Raw genomic sequence first — 18,421 nt, 5'->3', positions numbered from 1 at the left:
AAGTCAAAAGTGTGAAAGATAAAAAACAAAAGGAGGAAGTGTGAAAAGTGAATGGGCCAAATTGAGGTGCATATGAAGACGTATGCTTTCTTCCAATTCATTAAATCGGGCTAATATGAATCAGGTGAATTGAGTTCTGCTTTTGGAAACTGGGTTAAGAAGGGGTGCACCGTTCCTGGAGGTACTGCAATACCAGGTCAATGCGTGGAGTGGACAGAGCAAGCTCTTTTTCCATCTCCCTGTTCTAAAAATCCATTTAATATATGGTCCCCAGATAGGGGACGTATCAGATATTAAACTGATAAGAACAGATACTACACTTGATCTTAGCCAAAAGGCCGAGAAGCGATAACCAGAATTGGTTTGGGCCTCGAGTGGCACCCTGGCCTATGCCGGACACATCTTAGGGAGAGAGAGCGAGAGGGAGACAAACCCACGCCTACACAAGACATTTTGTCACCCAAGCCAACCCTTGAAAAGGCTGCTTTGCAGAGCCAAAACAAGAAGAATGGTGCGTTTTGCAGCCGCCGCCCACTGCAATGAATCTGAATAACTCCTCCTTTAGGGCGCAAGCAACTCCCCTCCCCCTTGCAGTCTTTCCAATTCACGATACAAAAAGACGGACAGGACAGGTTGCCTGACTTTCCGTCACTGCCACCCTTTGCCATCCTTACCCGTAGAAAGCCCTTTCATCATCCCCAAACCCTAATCTTTTCCCTTTCCTTCCCAGCCCCCAAACCCTGCCCTCTGTACCTTTCTCACCACCCGCTTCCCTTCTCCTGTCATCCCCCTACCACCCGGGAAAAAAAGAGATTGCCCCCTCCTTCCACTAGCCCACCCTCCCACCCAAAGAACAACTTCTTCTGCGCAGCTTGTTTTCTAGGCAGCAGCGCTATTGTGATGTCATCGGGGGGCATTGTGACAAGCCGCCAGTGTTCCGTCTCTTCATGTTGTGCACAGTTCAAACGGAAAATACATCAACAGGCAGACTACAGAAAAGCTTACTATCAAAGGTTAGAGGGGGGCTTTCTCAGAGGGCTTTTTACAGTTTTTCTATTCCCAATTAGCCGTTTAAGTGTACTTATTGAAAGTAGTAATTCTTTCATAGGCCGCCCTTTCTTAGTATTTGACGTTCCTTATATTGCGGTATGAGGCTTCGCAGTAGGTTGCAAACATTCATCACCCATGACTGTCCCCAATTGAGCTCAGAAGCTCAATGTCTATCATGACCTCTCTTTTAGAATGTCCAAGAGCAAGCAAACTATTCCTCCAGGAGAGGGCGCCAACAGACTACTAAAGAGATCATCATTACTCAAAGAAAACCCCAAAAACCAATGCATGATAGGAATAAACAGGTAACTTTCTTTGGAGTGGAAGCGGAGAGATCGCACCAGATGCCAATTCTAGATGTTATCACACCTGTGGTCACTGCAGCAGCAGGTGAATCCACTTTGTCCAAAAGGGATCTATTCCATTCAATTGCAAATGATCTAGATAAGACAGAGAACTGCAGCACGGGGACATAGCCGAGTTGGTCAGGTTGAGTGGTGATGAGTTTGCTATTTGGATGAATAAAGAAAGTCAAAAGTGTGAAAGATAAAAAACAAAAGGAGGAAGTGTGAAAAGTGAATGGGCCAAATTGAGGTGCATATGAAGACGTATGCTTTCTTCCAATTCATTAAATCGGGCTAATATGAATCAGGTGAATTGAGTTCTGCTTTTGGAAACTGGGTTAAGAAGGGGTGCACCGTTCCTGGAGGTACTGCAATACCAGGTCAATGCGTGGAGTGGACAGAGCAAGCTCTTTTTCCATCTCCCTGTTCTAAAAATCCATTTAATATATGGTCCCCAGATAGGGGACGTATCAGATATTAAACTGATAAGAACAGATACTACACTTGATCTTAGCCAAAAGGCCGAGAAGCGATAACCAGAATTGGTTTGGGCCTCGAGTGGCACCCTGGCCTATGCCGGACACATCTTAGGGAGAGAGAGCGAGAGGGAGACAAACCCACGCCTACACAAGACATTTTGTCACCCAAGCCAACCCTTGAAAAGGCTGCTTTGCAGAGCCAAAACAAGAAGAATGGTGCGTTTTGCAGCCGCCGCCCACTGCAATGAATCTGAATAACTCCTCCTTTAGGGCGCAAGCAACTCCCCTCCCCCTTGCAGTCTTTCCAATTCACGATACAAAAAGACGGACAGGACAGGTTGCCTGACTTTCCGTCACTGCCACCCTTTGCCATCCTTACCCGTAGAAAGCCCTTTCATCATCCCCAAACCCTAATCTTTTCCCTTTCCTTCCCAGCCCCCAAACCCTGCCCTCTGTACCTTTCTCACCACCCGCTTCCCTTCTCCTGTCATCCCCCTACCACCCGGGAAAAAAAGAGATTGCCCCCTCCTTCCACTAGCCCACCCTCCCACCCAAAGAACAACTTCTTCTGCGCAGCTTGTTTTCTAGGCAGCAGCGCTATTGTGATGTCATCGGGGGGCATTGTGACAAGCCGCCAGTGTTCCGTCTCTTCATGTTGTGCACAGTTCAAACGGAAAATACATCAACAGGCAGACTACAGAAAAGCTTACTATCAAAGGTTAGAGGGGGGCTTTCTCAGAGGGCTTTTTACAGTTTTTCTATTCCCAATTAGCCGTTTAAGTGTACTTATTGAAAGTAGTAATTCTTTCATAGGCCGCCCTTTCTTAGTATTTGACGTTCCTTATATTGCGGTATGAGGCTTCGCAGTAGGTTGCAAACATTCATCACCCATGACTGTCCCCAATTGAGCTCAGAAGCTCAATGTCTATCATGACCTCTCTTTTAGAATGTCCAAGAGCAAGCAAACTATTCCTCCAGGAGAGGGCGCCAACAGACTACTAAAGAGATCATCATTACTCAAAGAAAACCCCAAAAACCAATGCATGATAGGAATAAACAGGTAACTTTCTTTGGAGTGGAAGCGGAGAGATCGCACCAGATGCCAATTCTAGATGTTATCACACCTGTGGTCACTGCAGCAGCAGGTGAATCCACTTTGTCCAAAAGGGATCTATTCCATTCAATTGCAAATGATCTAGATAAGACAGAGAACTGCAGCACGGGGACATAGCCGAGTTGGTCAGGTTGAGTGGTGATGAGTTTGCTATTTGGATGAATAAAGAAAGTCAAAAGTGTGAAAGATAAAAAACAAAAGGAGGAAGTGTGAAAAGTGAATGGGCCAAATTGAGGTGCATATGAAGACGTATGCTTTCTTCCAATTCATTAAATCGGGCTAATATGAATCAGGTGAATTGAGTTCTGCTTTTGGAAACTGGGTTAAGAAGGGGTGCACCGTTCCTGGAGGTACTGCAATACCAGGTCAATGCGTGGAGTGGACAGAGCAAGCTCTTTTTCCATCTCCCTGTTCTAAAAATCCATTTAATATATGGTCCCCAGATAGGGGACGTATCAGATATTAAACTGATAAGAACAGATACTACACTTGATCTTAGCCAAAAGGCCGAGAAGCGATAACCAGAATTGGTTTGGGCCTCGAGTGGCACCCTGGCCTATGCCGGACACATCTTAGGGAGAGAGAGCGAGAGGGAGACAAACCCACGCCTACACAAGACATTTTGTCACCCAAGCCAACCCTTGAAAAGGCTGCTTTGCAGAGCCAAAACAAGAAGAATGGTGCGTTTTGCAGCCGCCGCCCACTGCAATGAATCTGAATAACTCCTCCTTTAGGGCGCAAGCAACTCCCCTCCCCCTTGCAGTCTTTCCAATTCACGATACAAAAAGACGGACAGGACAGGTTGCCTGACTTTCCGTCACTGCCACCCTTTGCCATCCTTACCCGTAGAAAGCCCTTTCATCATCCCCAAACCCTAATCTTTTCCCTTTCCTTCCCAGCCCCCAAACCCTGCCCTCTGTACCTTTCTCACCACCCGCTTCCCTTCTCCTGTCATCCCCCTACCACCCGGGAAAAAAAGAGATTGCCCCCTCCTTCCACTAGCCCACCCTCCCACCCAAAGAACAACTTCTTCTGCGCAGCTTGTTTTCTAGGCAGCAGCGCTATTGTGATGTCATCGGGGGGCATTGTGACAAGCCGCCAGTGTTCCGTCTCTTCATGTTGTGCACAGTTCAAACGGAAAATACATCAACAGGCAGACTACAGAAAAGCTTACTATCAAAGGTTAGAGGGGGGCTTTCTCAGAGGGCTTTTTACAGTTTTTCTATTCCCAATTAGCCGTTTAAGTGTACTTATTGAAAGTAGTAATTCTTTCATAGGCCGCCCTTTCTTAGTATTTGACGTTCCTTATATTGCGGTATGAGGCTTCGCAGTAGGTTGCAAACATTCATCACCCATGACTGTCCCCAATTGAGCTCAGAAGCTCAATGTCTATCATGACCTCTCTTTTAGAATGTCCAAGAGCAAGCAAACTATTCCTCCAGGAGAGGGCGCCAACAGACTACTAAAGAGATCATCATTACTCAAAGAAAACCCCAAAAACCAATGCATGATAGGAATAAACAGGTAACTTTCTTTGGAGTGGAAGCGGAGAGATCGCACCAGATGCCAATTCTAGATGTTATCACACCTGTGGTCACTGCAGCAGCAGGTGAATCCACTTTGTCCAAAAGGGATCTATTCCATTCAATTGCAAATGATCTAGATAAGACAGAGAACTGCAGCACGGGGACATAGCCGAGTTGGTCAGGTTGAGTGGTGATGAGTTTGCTATTTGGATGAATAAAGAAAGTCAAAAGTGTGAAAGATAAAAAACAAAAGGAGGAAGTGTGAAAAGTGAATGGGCCAAATTGAGGTGCATATGAAGACGTATGCTTTCTTCCAATTCATTAAATCGGGCTAATATGAATCAGGTGAATTGAGTTCTGCTTTTGGAAACTGGGTTAAGAAGGGGTGCACCGTTCCTGGAGGTACTGCAATACCAGGTCAATGCGTGGAGTGGACAGAGCAAGCTCTTTTTCCATCTCCCTGTTCTAAAAATCCATTTAATATATGGTCCCCAGATAGGGGACGTATCAGATATTAAACTGATAAGAACAGATACTACACTTGATCTTAGCCAAAAGGCCGAGAAGCGATAACCAGAATTGGTTTGGGCCTCGAGTGGCACCCTGGCCTATGCCGGACACATCTTAGGGAGAGAGAGCGAGAGGGAGACAAACCCACGCCTACACAAGACATTTTGTCACCCAAGCCAACCCTTGAAAAGGCTGCTTTGCAGAGCCAAAACAAGAAGAATGGTGCGTTTTGCAGCCGCCGCCCACTGCAATGAATCTGAATAACTCCTCCTTTAGGGCGCAAGCAACTCCCCTCCCCCTTGCAGTCTTTCCAATTCACGATACAAAAAGACGGACAGGACAGGTTGCCTGACTTTCCGTCACTGCCACCCTTTGCCATCCTTACCCGTAGAAAGCCCTTTCATCATCCCCAAACCCTAATCTTTTCCCTTTCCTTCCCAGCCCCCAAACCCTGCCCTCTGTACCTTTCTCACCACCCGCTTCCCTTCTCCTGTCATCCCCCTACCACCCGGGAAAAAAAGAGATTGCCCCCTCCTTCCACTAGCCCACCCTCCCACCCAAAGAACAACTTCTTCTGCGCAGCTTGTTTTCTAGGCAGCAGCGCTATTGTGATGTCATCGGGGGGCATTGTGACAAGCCGCCAGTGTTCCGTCTCTTCATGTTGTGCACAGTTCAAACGGAAAATACATCAACAGGCAGACTACAGAAAAGCTTACTATCAAAGGTTAGAGGGGGGCTTTCTCAGAGGGCTTTTTACAGTTTTTCTATTCCCAATTAGCCGTTTAAGTGTACTTATTGAAAGTAGTAATTCTTTCATAGGCCGCCCTTTCTTAGTATTTGACGTTCCTTATATTGCGGTATGAGGCTTCGCAGTAGGTTGCAAACATTCATCACCCATGACTGTCCCCAATTGAGCTCAGAAGCTCAATGTCTATCATGACCTCTCTTTTAGAATGTCCAAGAGCAAGCAAACTATTCCTCCAGGAGAGGGCGCCAACAGACTACTAAAGAGATCATCATTACTCAAAGAAAACCCCAAAAACCAATGCATGATAGGAATAAACAGGTAACTTTCTTTGGAGTGGAAGCGGAGAGATCGCACCAGATGCCAATTCTAGATGTTATCACACCTGTGGTCACTGCAGCAGCAGGTGAATCCACTTTGTCCAAAAGGGATCTATTCCATTCAATTGCAAATGATCTAGATAAGACAGAGAACTGCAGCACGGGGACATAGCCGAGTTGGTCAGGTTGAGTGGTGATGAGTTTGCTATTTGGATGAATAAAGAAAGTCAAAAGTGTGAAAGATAAAAAACAAAAGGAGGAAGTGTGAAAAGTGAATGGGCCAAATTGAGGTGCATATGAAGACGTATGCTTTCTTCCAATTCATTAAATCGGGCTAATATGAATCAGGTGAATTGAGTTCTGCTTTTGGAAACTGGGTTAAGAAGGGGTGCACCGTTCCTGGAGGTACTGCAATACCAGGTCAATGCGTGGAGTGGACAGAGCAAGCTCTTTTTCCATCTCCCTGTTCTAAAAATCCATTTAATATATGGTCCCCAGATAGGGGACGTATCAGATATTAAACTGATAAGAACAGATACTACACTTGATCTTAGCCAAAAGGCCGAGAAGCGATAACCAGAATTGGTTTGGGCCTCGAGTGGCACCCTGGCCTATGCCGGACACATCTTAGGGAGAGAGAGCGAGAGGGAGACAAACCCACGCCTACACAAGACATTTTGTCACCCAAGCCAACCCTTGAAAAGGCTGCTTTGCAGAGCCAAAACAAGAAGAATGGTGCGTTTTGCAGCCGCCGCCCACTGCAATGAATCTGAATAACTCCTCCTTTAGGGCGCAAGCAACTCCCCTCCCCCTTGCAGTCTTTCCAATTCACGATACAAAAAGACGGACAGGACAGGTTGCCTGACTTTCCGTCACTGCCACCCTTTGCCATCCTTACCCGTAGAAAGCCCTTTCATCATCCCCAAACCCTAATCTTTTCCCTTTCCTTCCCAGCCCCCAAACCCTGCCCTCTGTACCTTTCTCACCACCCGCTTCCCTTCTCCTGTCATCCCCCTACCACCCGGGAAAAAAAGAGATTGCCCCCTCCTTCCACTAGCCCACCCTCCCACCCAAAGAACAACTTCTTCTGCGCAGCTTGTTTTCTAGGCAGCAGCGCTATTGTGATGTCATCGGGGGGCATTGTGACAAGCCGCCAGTGTTCCGTCTCTTCATGTTGTGCACAGTTCAAACGGAAAATACATCAACAGGCAGACTACAGAAAAGCTTACTATCAAAGGTTAGAGGGGGGCTTTCTCAGAGGGCTTTTTACAGTTTTTCTATTCCCAATTAGCCGTTTAAGTGTACTTATTGAAAGTAGTAATTCTTTCATAGGCCGCCCTTTCTTAGTATTTGACGTTCCTTATATTGCGGTATGAGGCTTCGCAGTAGGTTGCAAACATTCATCACCCATGACTGTCCCCAATTGAGCTCAGAAGCTCAATGTCTATCATGACCTCTCTTTTAGAATGTCCAAGAGCAAGCAAACTATTCCTCCAGGAGAGGGCGCCAACAGACTACTAAAGAGATCATCATTACTCAAAGAAAACCCCAAAAACCAATGCATGATAGGAATAAACAGGTAACTTTCTTTGGAGTGGAAGCGGAGAGATCGCACCAGATGCCAATTCTAGATGTTATCACACCTGTGGTCACTGCAGCAGCAGGTGAATCCACTTTGTCCAAAAGGGATCTATTCCATTCAATTGCAAATGATCTAGATAAGACAGAGAACTGCAGCACGGGGACATAGCCGAGTTGGTCAGGTTGAGTGGTGATGAGTTTGCTATTTGGATGAATAAAGAAAGTCAAAAGTGTGAAAGATAAAAAACAAAAGGAGGAAGTGTGAAAAGTGAATGGGCCAAATTGAGGTGCATATGAAGACGTATGCTTTCTTCCAATTCATTAAATCGGGCTAATATGAATCAGGTGAATTGAGTTCTGCTTTTGGAAACTGGGTTAAGAAGGGGTGCACCGTTCCTGGAGGTACTGCAATACCAGGTCAATGCGTGGAGTGGACAGAGCAAGCTCTTTTTCCATCTCCCTGTTCTAAAAATCCATTTAATATATGGTCCCCAGATAGGGGACGTATCAGATATTAAACTGATAAGAACAGATACTACACTTGATCTTAGCCAAAAGGCCGAGAAGCGATAACCAGAATTGGTTTGGGCCTCGAGTGGCACCCTGGCCTATGCCGGACACATCTTAGGGAGAGAGAGCGAGAGGGAGACAAACCCACGCCTACACAAGACATTTTGTCACCCAAGCCAACCCTTGAAAAGGCTGCTTTGCAGAGCCAAAACAAGAAGAATGGTGCGTTTTGCAGCCGCCGCCCACTGCAATGAATCTGAATAACTCCTCCTTTAGGGCGCAAGCAACTCCCCTCCCCCTTGCAGTCTTTCCAATTCACGATACAAAAAGACGGACAGGACAGGTTGCCTGACTTTCCGTCACTGCCACCCTTTGCCATCCTTACCCGTAGAAAGCCCTTTCATCATCCCCAAACCCTAATCTTTTCCCTTTCCTTCCCAGCCCCCAAACCCTGCCCTCTGTACCTTTCTCACCACCCGCTTCCCTTCTCCTGTCATCCCCCTACCACCCGGGAAAAAAAGAGATTGCCCCCTCCTTCCACTAGCCCACCCTCCCACCCAAAGAACAACTTCTTCTGCGCAGCTTGTTTTCTAGGCAGCAGCGCTATTGTGATGTCATCGGGGGGCATTGTGACAAGCCGCCAGTGTTCCGTCTCTTCATGTTGTGCACAGTTCAAACGGAAAATACATCAACAGGCAGACTACAGAAAAGCTTACTATCAAAGGTTAGAGGGGGGCTTTCTCAGAGGGCTTTTTACAGTTTTTCTATTCCCAATTAGCCGTTTAAGTGTACTTATTGAAAGTAGTAATTCTTTCATAGGCCGCCCTTTCTTAGTATTTGACGTTCCTTATATTGCGGTATGAGGCTTCGCAGTAGGTTGCAAACATTCATCACCCATGACTGTCCCCAATTGAGCTCAGAAGCTCAATGTCTATCATGACCTCTCTTTTAGAATGTCCAAGAGCAAGCAAACTATTCCTCCAGGAGAGGGCGCCAACAGACTACTAAAGAGATCATCATTACTCAAAGAAAACCCCAAAAACCAATGCATGATAGGAATAAACAGGTAACTTTCTTTGGAGTGGAAGCGGAGAGATCGCACCAGATGCCAATTCTAGATGTTATCACACCTGTGGTCACTGCAGCAGCAGGTGAATCCACTTTGTCCAAAAGGGATCTATTCCATTCAATTGCAAATGATCTAGATAAGACAGAGAACTGCAGCACGGGGACATAGCCGAGTTGGTCAGGTTGAGTGGTGATGAGTTTGCTATTTGGATGAATAAAGAAAGTCAAAAGTGTGAAAGATAAAAAACAAAAGGAGGAAGTGTGAAAAGTGAATGGGCCAAATTGAGGTGCATATGAAGACGTATGCTTTCTTCCAATTCATTAAATCGGGCTAATATGAATCAGGTGAATTGAGTTCTGCTTTTGGAAACTGGGTTAAGAAGGGGTGCACCGTTCCTGGAGGTACTGCAATACCAGGTCAATGCGTGGAGTGGACAGAGCAAGCTCTTTTTCCATCTCCCTGTTCTAAAAATCCATTTAATATATGGTCCCCAGATAGGGGACGTATCAGATATTAAACTGATAAGAACAGATTTTTTAATGAAGCTTTCCAAAGCACCGCAAAAAATGCATGACCGAAGTCACACCAAAAACAGTGCAAAGGCTAGGATTCGTGTGGACCCCTCCGTGAGGAGAGGGTCCCCAAAAATCAACCCCGTCCCTCCGAGCCAGAAGGCCACAGCAAGGGTCAGGGATCTTCGGTGCTCCCCCAAGCCGAAGCCTGGTTGAGCCTTGTCGTTGCTCCCAGCGTCCATCCAGGCATCTTACCCAAGTGGAGTAGAGAGCTACTAGTTGTTGGTTTCGCAGCCGAAACTGCCCGGACCGTCAACCGGTGTTGGTTTCTCAGCCCAAGGCTAACCGGACCTCCAACCGGGTGTTGGTTTCTCAGCCGAAGCTGACCCGGACCTCCAACCGGGTGTTGGTTTCTCAGCCGAAGCTGACCCGGACCTCCAACCGGGTGTTGGTTTCTCAGCCGAAGCTGACCCGGACCTCCAACCGGGTGTTGGTTTCTCAGCCAAAGCTGACCCGGACCTCCAACCGGGTGTTGGTTTCTCAGCCCAAAGCTGAACGGACCTCCGACCATGATTATAAAAATTTCCTTTCCTAGCCAGAAGGCCGGGATAGAGCAATATGCTCAGAAAGTATGAAAGGGCAAGGTACGGTGTGCTACAGAGCCCAAGGCTCGCCGGGGTCCCAAGCCAGCAAGCTCAGACTCACTCCAGGGGCGTCAATCCTGGGGCACATTGCACCATAGCCCCCACACTTACTCAGTCTAATAGCCTCGATCCTGGTAGGGCCATGGTTTCCTCTAGATGGATATACTATCCTCCCAAAGTACTAACAAGCGCAACCTTCCAGTGTGCATTGCATCATTGTACTAAGGTGGCCGGAGCCTTAAACCACCTTTTCGAACGATACTACACTTGATCTTAGCCAAAAGGCCCAGATACTACACTTGATCTTAGCCAAAAGGCCGAGAAGCGATAACCAGAATTGGTTTGGGCCTCGAGTGGCACCCTGGCCTATGCCGGACACATCTTAGGGAGAGAGAGCGAGAGGGAGACAAACCCACGCCTACAGAAGACATTTTGTCACCCAAGCCAACCCTTGAAAAGGCTGCTTTGCAGAGCAAAAACAAGAAGAATGGTGCGTTTTGCAGCCGCCGCCCCCCACTGCAATGAATCTGAATAACTCCTCCTTTAGGGCGCAAGCAACTCCCCTCCCCCTTGCAGTCTTTCCAATTCACGATACAAAAAGACGGACAGGACAGGTTGCCTGACTTTCCGTCACTGCCACCCTTTGCCATCCTTACCCGTAGAAAGCCCTTTCATCATCCCCAAACCCTAATCTTTTCCCTTTCCTTCCCAGCCCCCAAACCCTGCCCTCTGTACCCTTCTCACCACCCGCATCCCTTCTCCTGTCATCCCCCTACCACCCGGGAAAAAAAGAGCTTGCCCCCTCCTTACACTAGCCCACCCTCCCACCCAAAGAACAACTTCTGCTGCGCAGCTTGTTTTCTAGGCAGCAGCGCTATTGTGATGTCAGCGGGGGCATTGTGACAAGCCGCCAGTGTTCCGTCTCTTCATGTTGTGCACAGTTCAAACGGAAAATACATCAACAGGCAGACTACAGAAAAGCTTACTATCAAAGGTTAGAGGGGGGCTTTCTCAGAGGGCTTTTTACAGTTTTTCTATTCCCAATTAGCCGTTTAAGTGTACTTATTGAAAGTAGTAATTCTTTCATAGGCCGCCCTTTCTTAGTATTTGACGTTCCTTATATTGCGGTATGAGGCTTTGCAGCAGGTTGCAAACATTCATCACCCATGACTGTCCCCAATTGAGCTCAGAAGCTCAATGTCTATCATGACCTCTCTTTTAGAATGTCCAAGAGCAAGCAAACTATTCCTCCAGGAGAGGGCGCCAACAGACTACTAAAGAGATCATCATTACTCAAAGAAAACCCCAAAAACCAATGCATGATAGGAATAAACAGGTAACTTTCTTTGGAGTGGAAGCGGAGAGATCGCACCAGATGCCAATTCTAGATCTTATCACACCTGTGGTCACTGCAGCAGCAGGTGAATCCACTTTGTCCAAAAGGGATCTATTCCATTCAATTGCAAATGATCTAGATAAGACAGAGAACTGCAGCACGGGACATAGGCGAGTTGGTCAGGTTGAGTGGTGATGAGTTTGCTATTTGGATGAATAAAGAAAGTCAAAAGTGTGAAAGATAAAAAACAAAAGGAGGAAGTGTGAAAAGTGAATGGGCCAAATTGAGGTGCATATGAAGACGTATGCTTTCTTCCAATTCATTAAATCGGGCTAATATGAATCAGGTGAATTGAGTTCTGCTTTTGGAAACTGGGTTAAGAAGGGGTGCACCGGTCCTGGAGGTACTGCAATACCAGGTCAATGCGTGGAGTGGACAGAGCAAGCTCTTTTTCCATCTCCCTGTTCTAAAAATCCATTTAATATATGGTCCCTAGATAGGGGACGTATCAGATATTAAACTGATAAGAACAGATACTACACTTGATCTTAGCCAAAAGGCCGAGAAGCGATAACCAGAATTGGTTTGGGCCTCGAGTGGCACCCTGGCCTATGCCGGACACATCTTAGGGAGAGAGAGCGAGAGGGAGACAAACCCACGCCTACAGAAGACATTTTGTCACCCAAGCCAACCCTTGAAAAGGCTGCTTTGCAGAGCAAAAACAAGAAGAATGGTGCGTTTTGCAGCCGCCGCCCCCCACTGCAATGAATCTGAATAACTCCTCCTTTAGGGCGCAAGCAACTCCCCTCCCCCTTGCAGTCTTTCCAATTCACGATACAAAAAGACGGACAGGACAGGTTGCCTGACTTTCCGTCACTGCCACCCTTTGCCATCCTTACCCGTAGAAAGCCCTTTCATCATCCCCAAACCCTAATCTTTTCCCTTTCCTTCCCAGCCCCCAAACCCTGCCCTCTGTACCCTTCTCACCACCCGCATCCCTTCTCCTGTCATCCCCCTACCACCCGGGAAAAAAAGAGCTTGCCCCTCCTTACACTAGCCCACCCTCCCACCCAAAGAACAACTTCTGCTGCGCAGCTTGTTTTCTAGGCAGCAGCGCTATTGTGATGTCAGCGGGGGCATTGTGACAAGCCGCCAGTGTTCCGTCTCTTCATGTTGTGCACAGTTCAAACGGAAAATACATCAACAGGCAGACTACAGAAAAGCTTACTATCAAAGGTTAGAGGGGGGCTTTCTCAGAGGGCTTTTTACAGTTTTTCTATTCCCAATTAGCCGTTTAAGTGTACTTATTGAAAGTAGTAATTCTTTCATAGGCCGCCCTTTCTTAGTATTTGACGTTCCTTATATTGCGGTATGAGGCTTTGCAGCAGGTTGCAAACATTCATCACCCATGACTGTCCCCAATTGAGCTCAGAAGCTCAATGTCTATCATGACCTCTCTTTTAGAATGTCCAAGAGCAAGCAAACTATTCCTCCAGGAGAGGGCGCCAACAGACTACTAAAGAGATCATCATTACTCAAAGAAAACCCCAAAAACCAATGCATGATAGGAATAAACAGGTAACTTTCTTTGGAGTGGAAGCGGAGAGATCGCACCAGATGCCAATTCTAGATCTTATCACACCTGTGGTCACTGCAGCAGCAGGTGAATCCACTTTGTCCAAAAGGGATCTATTCCATTCAATTGCAAATGATCTAGATAAGACAGAGAACTGCAGCACGGGACATAGCCGAGTTGGTCAGGTTGAGTGGTGATGAGTTTGCTATTTGGATGAATAAAGAAAGTCAAAAGTGTGAAAGATAAAAAACAAAAGGAGGAAGTGTGAAAAGTGAATGGGCCAAATTGAGGTGCATATGAAGACGTATGCTTTCTTCCAATTCATTAAATCGGGCTAATATGAATCAGGTGAATTGAGTTCTGCTTTTGGAAACTGGGTTAAGAAGGGGTGCACCGGTCCTGGAGGTACTGCAATACCAGGTCAATGCGTGGAGTGGACAGAGCAAGCTCTTTTTCCATCTCCCTGTTCTAAAAATCCATTTAATATATGGTCCCCAGATAGGGGACGTATCAGATATTAAACTGATAAGAACAGATACTACACTTGATCTTAGCCAAAAGGCCGAGAAGCGATAACCAGAATTGGTTTGGGCCTCGAGTGGCACCCTGGCCTATGCCGGACACATCTTAGGGAGAGAGAGCGAGAGGGAGACAAACCCACGCCTACAGAAGACATTTTGTCACCCAAGCCAACCCTTGAAAAGGCTGCTTTGCAGAGCAAAAACAAGAAGAATGGTGCGTTTTGCAGCCGCCGCCCCCCACTGCAATGAATCTGAATAACTCCTCCTTTAGGGCGCAAGCAACTCCCCTCCCCCTTGCAGTCTTTCCAATTCACGATACAAAAAGACGGACAGGACAGGTTGCCTGACTTTCCGTCACTGCCACCCTTTGCCATCCTTACCCGTAGAAAGCCCTTTCATCATCCCCAAACCCTAATCTTTTCCCTTTCCTTCCCAGCCCCCAAACCCTGCCCTCTGTACCCTTCTCACCACCCGCATCCCTTCTCCTGTCATCCCCCTACCACCCGGGAAAAAAAGAGCTTGCCCCCTCCTTACACTAGCCCACCCTCCCACCCAAAGAACAACTTCTGCTGCGCAGCTTGTTTTCTAGGCAGCAGCGCTATTGTGATGTCAGCGGGGGCATTGTGACAAGCCGCCAGTGTTCCGTCTCTTCATGTTGTGCACAGTTCAAACGGAAAATACATCAACAGGCAGACTACAGAAAAGCTTACTATCAAAGGTTAGAGGGGGGCTTTCTCAGAGGGCTTTTTACAGTTTTTCTATTCCCAATTAGCCGTTTAAGTGTACTTATTGAAAGTAGTAATTCTTTCATAGGCCGCCCTTTCTTAGTATTTGACGTTCCTTATATTGCGGTATGAGGCTTTGCAGCAGGTTGCAAACATTCATCACCCATGACTGTCCCCAATTGAGCTCAGAAGCTCAATGTCTATCATGACCTCTCTTTTAGAATGTCCAAGAGCAAGCAAACTATTCCTCCAGGAGAGGGCGCCAACAGACTACTAAAGAGATCATCATTACTCAAAGAAAACCCCAAAAACCAATGCATGATAGGAATAAACAGGTAACTTTCTTTGGAGTGGAAGCGGAGAGATCGCACCAGATGCCAATTCTAGATCTTATCACACCTGTGGTCACTGCAGCAGCAGGTGAATCCACTTTGTCCAAAAGGGATCTATTCCATTCAATTGCAAATGATCTAGATAAGACAGAGAACTGCAGCACGGGACATAGCCGAGTTGGTCAGGTTGAGTGGTGATGAGTTTGCTATTTGGATGAATAAAGAAAGTCAAAAGTGTGAAAGATAAAAAACAAAAGGAGGAAGTGTGAAAAGTGAATGGGCCAAATTGAGGTGCATATGAAGACGTATGCTTTCTTCCAATTCATTAAATCGGGCTAATATGAATCAGGTGAATTGAGTTCTGCTTTTGGAAACTGGGTTAAGAAGGGGTGCACCGGTCCTGGAGGTACTGCAATACCAGGTCAATGCGTGGAGTGGACAGAGCAAGCTCTTTTTCCATCTCCCTGTTCTAAAAATCCATTTAATATATGGTCCCCAGATAGGGGACGTATCAGATATTAAACTGATAAGAACAGATACTACACTTGATCTTAGCCAAAAGGCCGAGAAGCGATAACCAGAATTGGTTTGGGCCTCGAGTGGCACCCTGGCCTATGCCGGACACATCTTAGGGAGAGAGAGCGAGAGGGAGACAAACCCACGCCTACAGAAGACATTTTGTCACCCAAGCCAACCCTTGAAAAGGCTGCTTTGCAGAGCAAAAACAAGAAGAATGGTGCGTTTTGCAGCCGCCGCCCCCCACTGCAATGAATCTGAATAACTCCTCCTTTAGGGCGCAAGCAACTCCCCTCCTCCTTGCAGTCTTTCCAATTCACGATACAAAAAGACGGACAGGACAGGTTGCCTGACTTTCCGTCACTGCCACCCTTTGCCATCCTTACCCGTAGAAAGCCCTTTCATCATCCCCAAACCCTAATCTTTTCCCTTTCCTTCCCAGCCCCCAAACCCTGCCCTCTGTACCCTTCTCACCACCCGCATCCCTTCTCCTGTCATCCCCCTACCACCCGGGAAAAAAAGAGCTTGCCCCCTCCTTACACTAGCCCACCCTCCCACCCAAAGAACAACTTCTGCTGCGCAGCTTGTTTTCTAGGCAGCAGCGCTATTGTGATGTCAGCGGGGGCATTGTGACAAGCCGCCAGTGTTCCGTCTCTTCATGTTGTGCACAGTTCAAACGGAAAATACATCAACAGGCAGACTACAGAAAAGCTTACTATCAAAGGTTAGAGGGGGGCTTTCTCAGAGGGCTTTTTACAGTTTTTCTATTCCCAATTAGCCGTTTAAGTGTACTTATTGAAAGTAGTAATTCTTTCATAGGCCGCCCTTTCTTAGTATTTGACGTTCCTTATATTGCGGTATGAGGCTTTGCAGCAGGTTGCAAACATTCATCACCCATGACTGTCCCCAATTGAGCTCAGAAGCTCAATGTCTATCATGACCTCTCTTTTAGAATGTCCAAGAGCAAGCAAACTATTCCTCCAGGAGAGGGCGCCAACAGACTACTAAAGAGATCATCATTACTCAAAGAAAACCCCAAAAACCAATGCATGATAGGAATAAACAGGTAACTTTCTTTGGAGTGGAAGCGGAGAGATCGCACCAGATGCCAATTCTAGATCTAATCACACCTGTGGTCACTGCAGCAGCAGGTGAATCCACTTTGTCCAAAAGGGATCTATTCCATTCAATTGCAAATGATCTAGATAAGACAGAGAACTGCAGCACGGGACATAGCCGAGTTGGTCAGGTTGAGTGGTGATGAGTTTGCTATTTGGATGAATAAAGAAAGTCAAAAGTGTGAAAGATAAAAAACAAAAGGAGGAAGTGTGAAAAGTGAATGGGCCAAATTGAGGTGCATATGAAGACGTATGCTTTCTTCCAATTCATTAAATCGGGCTAATATGAATCAGGTGAATTGAGTTCTGCTTTTGGAAACTGGGTTAAGAAGGGGTGCACCGGTCCTGGAGGTACTGCAATACCAGGTCAATGCGTGGAGTGGACAGAGCAAGCTCTTTTTCCATCTCCCTGTTCTAAAAATCCATTTAATATATGGTCCCCAGATAGGGGACGTATCAGATATTAAACTGATAAGAACAGATACTACACTTGATCTTAGCCAAAAGGCCGAGAAGCGATAACCAGAATTGGTTTGGGCCTCGAGTGGCACCCTGGCCTATGCCGGACACATCTTAGGGAGAGAGAGCGAGAGGGAGACAAACCCACGCCTACAGAAGACATTTTGTCACCCAAGCCAACCCTTGAAAAGGCTGCTTTGCAGAGCAAAAACAAGAAGAATGGTGCGTTTTGCAGCCGCCGCCCCCCACTGCAATGAATCTGAATAACTCCTCCTTTAGGGCGCAAGCAACTCCCCTCCCCCTTGCAGTCTTTCCAATACACGATACAAAAAGACGGACAGGACAGGTTGCCTGACTTTCCGTCACTGCCACCCTTTGCCATCCTTACCCGTAGAAAGCCCTTTCATCATCCCCAAACCCTAATCTTTTCCCTTTCCTTCCCAGCCCCCAAACCCTGCCCTCTGTACCCTTCTCACCACCCGCATCCCTTCTCCTGTCATCCCCCTACCACCCGGGAAAAAAAGAGCTTGCCCCCTCCTTACACTAGCCCACCCTCCCACCCAAAGAACAACTTCTGCTGCGCAGCTTGTTTTCTAGGCAGCAGCGCTATTGTGATGTCAGCGGGGGCATTGTGACAAGCCGCCAGTGTTCCGTCTCTTCATGTTGTGCACAGTTCAAACGGAAAATACATCAACAGGCAGACTACAGAAAAGCTTACTATCAAAGGTTAGAGGGGGGCTTTCTCAGAGGGCTTTTTACAGTTTTTCTATTCCCAATTAGCCGTTTAAGTGTACTTATTGAAAGTAGTAATTCTTTCATAGGCCGCCCTTTCTTAGTATTTGACGTTCCTTATATTGCGGTATGAGGCTTTGCAGCAGGTTGCAAACATTCATCACCCATGACTGTCCCCAATTGAGCTCAGAAGCTCAATGTCTATCATGACCTCTCTTTTAGAATGTCCAAGAGCAAGCAAACTATTCCTCCAGGAGAGGGCGCCAACAGACTACTAAAGAGATCATCATTACTCAAAGAAAACCCCAAAAACCAATGCATGATAGGAATAAACAGGTAACTTTCTTTGGAGTGGAAGCGGAGAGATCGCACCAGATGCCAATTCTAGATCTTATCACACCTGTGGTCACTGCAGCAGCAGGTGAATCCACTTTGTCCAAAAGGGATCTATTCCATTCAATTGCAAATGATCTAGATAAGACAGAGAACTGCAGCACGGGACATAGCCGAGTTGGTCAGGTTGAGTGGTGATGAGTTTGCTATTTGGATGAATAAAGAAAGTCAAAAGTGTGAAAGATAAAAAACAAAAGGAGGAAGTGTGAAAAGTGAATGGGCCAAATTGAGGTGCATATGAAGACGTATGCTTTCTTCCAATTCATTAAATCGGGCTAATATGAATCAGGTGAATTGAGTTCTGCTTTT

At 46.7% G+C, this 18,421-nt stretch overlaps 11 non-coding genes and 1 pseudogene across 11 annotated transcripts; all 12 read right to left on the bottom strand.

Annotated features, from left to right (window-relative positions):
- Positions 1-159: 159 nt before the first annotated feature.
- LOC142266974 (U2 spliceosomal RNA) lies at positions 160-350 on the bottom strand. The gene has a single exon (XR_012732939.1). It is a non-coding gene; the product is annotated as a U2 spliceosomal RNA (small nuclear RNA).
- A 1,387-nt stretch (positions 351-1,737) lies between these two features.
- Positions 1,738-1,928, bottom strand: LOC142266973 (U2 spliceosomal RNA). Its single transcript, XR_012732938.1, has one exon. It is a non-coding gene; the product is annotated as a U2 spliceosomal RNA (small nuclear RNA).
- Positions 1,929-3,315: 1,387 nt separating this feature from the next.
- On the bottom strand, positions 3,316-3,506 carry LOC142267049 (U2 spliceosomal RNA). Its single transcript, XR_012733005.1, has one exon. It is a non-coding gene; the product is annotated as a U2 spliceosomal RNA (small nuclear RNA).
- Positions 3,507-4,893: 1,387 nt separating this feature from the next.
- Positions 4,894-5,084, bottom strand: LOC142267048 (U2 spliceosomal RNA). The gene has a single exon (XR_012733004.1). It is a non-coding gene; the product is annotated as a U2 spliceosomal RNA (small nuclear RNA).
- A 1,387-nt stretch (positions 5,085-6,471) lies between these two features.
- On the bottom strand, positions 6,472-6,662 carry LOC142267047 (U2 spliceosomal RNA). The gene has a single exon (XR_012733003.1). It is a non-coding gene; the product is annotated as a U2 spliceosomal RNA (small nuclear RNA).
- A 1,387-nt stretch (positions 6,663-8,049) lies between these two features.
- Positions 8,050-8,240, bottom strand: LOC142267046 (U2 spliceosomal RNA). The gene has a single exon (XR_012733002.1). It is a non-coding gene; the product is annotated as a U2 spliceosomal RNA (small nuclear RNA).
- Positions 8,241-9,627: 1,387 nt separating this feature from the next.
- Positions 9,628-9,816, bottom strand: LOC142266994 (U2 spliceosomal RNA). Its single transcript, XR_012732957.1, has one exon. It is a non-coding gene; the product is annotated as a U2 spliceosomal RNA (small nuclear RNA).
- A 764-nt stretch (positions 9,817-10,580) lies between these two features.
- On the bottom strand, positions 10,581-10,733 carry LOC142266997 (U2 spliceosomal RNA; annotated as a pseudogene).
- Positions 10,734-12,121: 1,388 nt separating this feature from the next.
- Positions 12,122-12,312, bottom strand: LOC142266988 (U2 spliceosomal RNA). Its single transcript, XR_012732952.1, has one exon. It is a non-coding gene; the product is annotated as a U2 spliceosomal RNA (small nuclear RNA).
- Positions 12,313-13,699: 1,387 nt separating this feature from the next.
- Positions 13,700-13,890, bottom strand: LOC142266987 (U2 spliceosomal RNA). The gene has a single exon (XR_012732951.1). It is a non-coding gene; the product is annotated as a U2 spliceosomal RNA (small nuclear RNA).
- Positions 13,891-15,278: 1,388 nt separating this feature from the next.
- On the bottom strand, positions 15,279-15,469 carry LOC142266986 (U2 spliceosomal RNA). Its single transcript, XR_012732950.1, has one exon. It is a non-coding gene; the product is annotated as a U2 spliceosomal RNA (small nuclear RNA).
- Positions 15,470-16,857: 1,388 nt separating this feature from the next.
- Positions 16,858-17,048, bottom strand: LOC142266985 (U2 spliceosomal RNA). Its single transcript, XR_012732949.1, has one exon. It is a non-coding gene; the product is annotated as a U2 spliceosomal RNA (small nuclear RNA).
- Between the last annotated feature and the right edge of the window lie 1,373 nt (positions 17,049-18,421).

Source organism: Anomaloglossus baeobatrachus, unplaced genomic scaffold, assembly GCF_048569485.1.
Source record: "Anomaloglossus baeobatrachus isolate aAnoBae1 unplaced genomic scaffold, aAnoBae1.hap1 Scaffold_2933, whole genome shotgun sequence".
Lineage (NCBI taxonomy): Eukaryota > Metazoa > Chordata > Amphibia > Anura > Aromobatidae > Anomaloglossus > Anomaloglossus baeobatrachus.
Note: the sequence above shows the minus strand (reverse complement) of the source record. Positions and strands in the feature narration are given on the sequence as shown.